The sequence below is a fragment of the Anser anser genome, assembly GCF_964211835.1.
Source record: "Anser anser genome assembly, chromosome: 5".
Classification (NCBI taxonomy): Eukaryota; Metazoa; Chordata; class Aves; order Anseriformes; family Anatidae; genus Anser; species Anser anser.
The window spans coordinates 8,207,599-8,213,598 of NC_139725.1; the positions used below are offsets into that span (position 1 = coordinate 8,207,599).

Here is a 6,000-nt window from a genome sequence, read left to right on the forward strand (position 1 = left end):
ACTTTGGAGTACTCCTAATCATACTAGGAGCTTGATGATACATGCACAGAATTTACAAAATTCACTTACTGGTTGTGTTGCTCATTCTGTGTTAGAGACCAGATAATTTATGCTTTTGAAAAATATACCTACTCACTTATTCTTAGATAGAAACCATACATTTTGGAATTTGCCTGTAAATCAACTACGTATAGTTTGTTTTGTTTTGATAAGCAAATTATGGAGGTAAAATATAATTATGTGGCTTAACTAGATAGTTGCTGAGGTAATTTTATCATTATTTATCATTTGTGTTTTTTTTTTTTTGATAGGAAGTAGTCTTATGTTAGGATGGATGTCTTTTGCTGAAATTCTTCAGTGAGGCATGGTGGTTCATATACTCCCTCAGCTTGCTCTGCCAGTGATACTGAAGACTTCATGAGTGATACATCTCATTACACATCTGTTGCTTGATTTATGATGAAAACTGAAGTTTTTGCTTCTGTGATAGGGAATTTGTTGTTTGCTATAAATGTGGATGTTGTTTTCTAGCAGGATAGTTTGAAGCATTTTTTCCTTTTTTAACTTAGTTTTGGTTCAGTGGTACTCTTTAATACAGAAGATAAACAAGAAGGGCCTGTGTATAGAGACTTATGCGTCTTGCACTGTTGCATTCTTATTTCTTTGGTATTGTGGGTCATGGATTCTGAGAGGCCAGTGGAAAATTATCCTGCTGTTTGTCTATTTCCTGTTACTTAAAGAATTTTGCTTATATATAGTCCTATTTTTGCTAATTTCTTTCCATGAAAAATGTATCTCCATCTATAAAATGTTATGGGATCTCTGATTTGCAGCAAAGCTTAAAAAAATAATATAATAGTGTTATTTTTTTCTTGCTTTCCTGGAGACCCTCTTTGTTGTACTGCTGCTTTTCATTTACAGTGCTTTTAGGGTGGGAGGATGTCATCCACATTTGGATTCCCTGAGCATGAGCCATGGAAACTGATTTTCAGACTTAGAATCCAGTGTTAGGCAATGATAGCAGTTTACTCTAATGGATGTTGTGGCCCTGGTTTTCTTGAGATTTGAATGCTGTTGTGTTTCTGAAATAGTCCATTGGAATTTCCTCTTTTTCCAAAGTTGCACCGTTTTGTGAGACTAGAGACTTCTACCATCTATACAATGTCTGGGCCCACCTTTTTCAAGTATTTAAAAACAATACATGAATCAGTCTGGAGGCAGCATTTAGTTTCCTTCCATGTTGACACCTCTTCCTGCACATTTGCTGAGCCTTACCTGGCATTCAGCCCTTCCCTGGGTGCTGTCACCTGGCTGGTTCTCCTTCAGTTTTGACAGCATCTTCACCCTTCCCATTCTCAACACCCATCCTGACACATTTACAGACAACTTGGATGATTTCATTAGTAGATCCTTAGAAGACATTTCTATCAAATGACTTTTCAGTGCTGCCTAAATGATAACCACGTGTGTTTAGGCGGTTTTGACAATTCCTACATGTAGGACAGGAGGCTTTCACTCATCTTTACAGACACTGTACTTGTTTTGTCTCCCACTGCACTGGGAGAAGAGCTGATGTGAGTGTAACTACTCTGCTTGATACTGATGAAAAGAAGACTCCGCCACAGCCAGACTTTGAGCTCCTCTGTCTCTCTGCTGTTTTGCCCTGCTCAGTTGACAGAACACATCCAGATCTCTCTCATAGACTCAGATCCAGTGAAATGGGCTGTGATGCACAATTTCAAAGTCCATCCATAACACCTGTCTTTTAAGCTGATTTTAAGTATGATCATCCTTTGGCTTTTGCTGCTGCTCTTAAATATATGACTTTATTCTAACAGTAAAATTGATTTTAATAGCTGCAATATCTGCTTCTCTTAGAAAAGCGTCATCCTTGTCTGGTCCTAATGTTGAGAGCAAAATCACTGAAAACAACCAGCTCTTTTCTTAGCTGTCTCTGTTTATGGGATATTCTTCTGAATTTGAATAGGTTCTCTGGCATGCTGTGCCTTCAGTATCTGAAACAGCAATATTCTTTTTGTGCTGAATCCAGCTAAATGCAATGTTTTGCTTCTCTGTAGCCTGCTAATGCTTCTTGTCTCTTTTATGTATTGCTGGTTAAACAGATTAAGTAATGAGAAGTCTTCTGAGAGTTAGTTAACCTCCTTGTTTCTTTACCTGTCTGTTCCACAGATCGTTCTTCTTGCTCTGTAACATCACAATCCTGACTTATCTTGCTTTCCCACATTTCAGAATCATTTTTAACCCCACCCCCACTTTAAATATATTTGCACTTCTTTGGAGCTATTTTTTAAGTTTCCAAACTTTTCCCATTATGAGCTATCTGACTTGTCTTTGCAATAAAGAAATCACTTCCCTTCCTTAAAATATTATTATGATTTACTATAACATGATACCATGTTCTACAATATTCTTCAACTATAATCGTTGCTGAATTGTGCTTATTTTTTTGCAGTTCCGCAGTGTTTGAGTGACGGCAGACTCCAAGATACTACCATGTTTACATGCTTCATCATAGTTATTGGGCAAACCATCTGGTGATAAATATTATTTCCCTAACCTGCTTTGTCATGAGATATTCAACCATTTTCCCCTATCCCCTTCTGCTCCCCCCAACCCCAGTTTTTCACCTTAATGCTGTTTTCTGATCTAGACTCCAGATGCCTTTCCAATTCTTTGGTCTTTAAAATTTTCATTGTAGAAAACATCAAATGTCAGATATAGAATGGAGATCATGTGCAAGTCATCTATTGTTTTCCTTGTGTCTTGTTCCAAAAATGGACATTTAAATCTAAATTAATAACTGCTGTTACCATTAATAATTAAGTTAGGTGTTTAATTGAGATCAATATAAAGATGCCTAGGCACTTGGAACTGCACACCCAGATGCTAAACTGTGGAAGCAGAACTGTGAGCCTAGACTTTGTATATGGATTTAGAGATTCCTGGATCATTAAGTCCTGAATTTAAGTTGTCTTTGTGGATTATGTAACAGGACAGCATTTTGATATGTTATTTTTGGGTGCGTTTTGTGGAGAACGGTGCTCTTGCCTTTTGCTGAATTCCAGACTCACTACAAGCTATGGTCCAAGCCCTGCTCTCTTTGCTATGGTTAGGTGCTGTTGGTCCACAACATCTTGGTGCTGTGTGAGGTATGGCTTCTGACTTCTCAGCATCAGCAGGCACTCTACTGCAACGCTTCATTTAAATAACAGAGGTGGGAAGGGTTTGCCAGAAGTCATCTAGTCCAATCTCTTGCTGAAGGCTGAGCTAACTCAAAAGTTGCATCTGGTTGCACAAGGATTTGTGCAATTCAGTTTTGAAAAACTAGCAAGGATGGAGACTGTACAGTCTCTCTGTGGACCTGTTTCATCCTGGCTGTCTCATGAAAGATCACCAGTTCCTGCTCCAGACTCTCCCCATGACTGTGGATGTTGTTGGTATCGATGGGTGCTCTGCAGATCTGAGACTTGCTCTGTGGGACCTTGCGTTTGCTATCTCAAGTATAGCAGATGCATGGAGTAGCTAGATTTCTAACCATCTGCATGTGTGGTCACCTGCATTTATGACAAAAATTCCATGTTTCTCTCATTTTATCATCAAAAAACAATTAAACCTAGAAAGCCAGGGAAACACTTGCGAGTTATGAGGCCTTTATTGATTCTGTGATTAGTTTGATCATTTAGAATCATAGAATTGTTAAGGTTGGAAAAGATCTTCAAGATCATCTGGTTCAGCCATCACCCTACTACCAATGTCACCTACTAAACCGTGTCCCTAAGCACCACATCCAACCTTTCACTGAACACCCCCAGGGACAGTGATGCCACCACTTCCCTGGGCAACCCCTTCCAATCCCTGACTACTCTTTCTGAGAAGAAATGTCTCCTAATTTCTAACCTAAAGCTTCCCTGGCACAACTTGAGGCCATTCCCTCTTGTCCTATTGCTAGTTATCTGTGAGAAGAGGCTGACCCCCACCTCCCTACACTTTCCTTTCAGGTAGTTGTAGAGAGCAATAGGGTCTCCCCTGAACCTTCTCTTTGCCAGACTAAACAACCCCACTTCCCTTAGCCATTCCTCACATGACTTGTGTTCCAGGCCCTTCACCAGCTTCGTAGACCTTCTCTGGACACACTCCAGGGCCGCCTTGTACTGAGGGGCCCAAAGCTGAAAACAGTACTTGAGGTGTGGCCTCACCAGAGCAGAGTAAGGGGGGGACGATCACCTCCCTGGCCTGCTGGCTATACTATTCCTGATAAAAGTCAGGCTGCTGTTGGCCTTCTTGGCCACGAGGGAGAAAGTTGGGTTTCTTTCTTTTTTTTTCTTTTTTTTTTTTTTTTACTCAAAATGGTTGAACTGAACCCTATATGACTGTGTTTGTTTGCTTTTTACCCACTGAACAAGACACATGAACAAGGCCTGACACTAGTTTAATGATACAAGAAATCAGACGCTTGGTATTCTCCCTTCCTGCTCTGTGGTTGACTTTGAGGCATTGGTGGCTCTCTCTGACTGGCCTCCCCACGTAGCCAAGTGCCTGATCGCCTTCCCAAGGCCTCTGTCCTGGAAGTGCCGATTTGCCCTGTGAGATGGGCACTCCACCTCCATGGTGTTCCACACGGACGCAAGGGCCCCATTCAAGAACCACCAAGGTCACTGCGGATTTTGGATTGTGTTTCAGTACTCCTCAAGCCAAGCCCTGGGGGCTGGGATTTCTGCTTGGCCTGCCAGTTGTAAATTTTTTTAAAGTATCGCCTCTTTTATTCACATTTCCTTCATCAGTTTGGCACCCTTCCTAATCCTCTCATTTCTGAGAAGTAATCGACATGTACAGTTTTTTGAGGCAGAGGAAGAAGCTTTGAGCTGCGTGTTCTCTTACTAAAACAAATGACATAATGGAAAAATAGCACAGCAACATGAAAGGCGGCAGAGGGAGGAGGAGGGGAAGGCTCTGGAGGGCTGCTGGGGACAACGGCGGTGCCTGGGCCCGGTGCCTGCCTGCAGCCTGCTCAAGGGCCCGGTGCCTGCCCCACGGCAGGGGGACACTTGCTCCCCTCTGATTTTTCTCCATCGCCAGGCCCTTGGCTCGGGCTGTCGCCCATCTTCTCTATATTTCAAAGCTTTGTGGTAAATAATCAATTCAAAGCAGCACCGAGTCTCTCTTTCTGTAATTCTGAAAACCCATTAAATTATATTGTTGGGGGAAAACAATAGTTGTGCTAATCATGCTCTGTGCATGTGCATCTTAATTTCCCCGGAGACCTGAATATGAATTTTTACTAACATGTTAATTTTGTGTGTTAATCAGTAGCTGTAGGCCGAATGAATGGATTGACGATGTAAAACTGTTTGATATTGAAACAACTCCTTTTGACCCCCTCAAATTGGCTTCATTCCCCTAAAGACGGTTAAAGTTAATTAAGCACTCAATAGGTTTATGGTGTTTAAATTAAAATATATCGCTCCTCATTGTGGAGGCATCAAGCGAGGACGGCGCCCGCCCCGCCCCGTCCCCTCTCCCCCGCCCTTGGCCGCCGCCAGGGGGCGCCGTGGCGCTGCGCTGGGCGCGGCCCAGCGGGCCGGGGCCGGGGCCGGGGCGGCTTCCCGCGCCCTGCTTCCGCCTCGTGGCGGAGCCATTTTGGAGTCGCAGTGGCAAGGCCGTGGGACGTCTGTTTGATGAGAAACAGCCGAAACTAGGCATTAAATAAATAAAAAAAAATAACGCGTAACTCGTCCTTTCGAAAAGGCACGTTGAGAGCTGTAATGATCGTGGTGCTGGCTTCCCACTCTGGGCCCTGTTGAAGGGCTGGTGGTGGCTGGGGGCAGCGGTTGCTGCTTTCAGAAGCTATGACACATAATAAGATCCCTAAGTACAGCTGTGTAATAGGTAGAGTGCAAAAAAAGGAGATAATGGTAATTCTCAAAGGAGTACATGATTTAAATTAAAAAGCCACGGTGCTGCTGATGCGAATGTACACTG

General features: G+C 42.6%; 1 protein-coding gene across 1 annotated transcript in view; it reads left to right on the plus strand.

The window, feature by feature from the left end:
• WT1 (WT1 transcription factor) overlaps positions 1-5,765 on the plus strand; it is a 187,164-nt gene extending 181,399 nt beyond the window's left edge. The window contains exon 12 of the transcript XR_014584932.1: positions 2,474-5,765. The gene's annotated coding sequence lies outside the window, so the exon portion shown is untranslated. The remainder of the gene's footprint in view (positions 1-2,473) is intronic.
• The last annotated feature ends 235 nt before the right edge of the window (positions 5,766-6,000 follow it).